Genomic DNA, 562 nt, shown 5'->3' with positions numbered 1-562 from the left:
GGGGTCAACCAGCAATGGGAGCTTCAGAAAAGGATCCTATGCAGGCGTAACTAACTCAGATACGTGCAGTTCAGTTCACTCTCTCTGCAGTTACAGTCATACTTATCCAGGATGGATGTTCTACTTATAGTTGTTTTGTTATTTTCTTTTCCCTTTTTCAACCTGTAAAACAGAAACACTTTTTTGGTTTTTGGTTTGTGACTTGGACACTCATCATATTGATGAGTGAGAGGGTGTGAGATGAATTTGAGAGAACGTTTGTTTTTCTTCTTTCTGATGTAAGATACATTCTAAGAGATTTGCAGTTAAACATGGGATGTCTTTGTCCACCTTGCAAGAATACAGAATACAGACCTTTGGCACTTAAGAATCCAGGTGGGAACTCGTATTCCACTCCTGATAGGTAAAGATCTAGTTGCCTAGCAAGCAAATAATCATTTATAACGTTTTTATTTTTATTTCAATGAGTTGTTGCTGTTTAAGAGTTGTGAACTCTTATTTCAAGTTTTATTTTTCTAAGATTATGCTTGCACACACGCACACACACACACACACACACACG

This window comes from Nansenia antarctica (genome assembly GCF_963989245.1).
Source record: "Nansenia antarctica genome assembly, chromosome: 7".
Taxonomy (NCBI): domain Eukaryota; kingdom Metazoa; phylum Chordata; class Actinopteri; order Argentiniformes; family Microstomatidae; genus Nansenia; species Nansenia antarctica.
The sequence above is the reverse complement of the archived record's forward strand: the minus strand, read 5'-3'. Positions refer to the sequence as shown.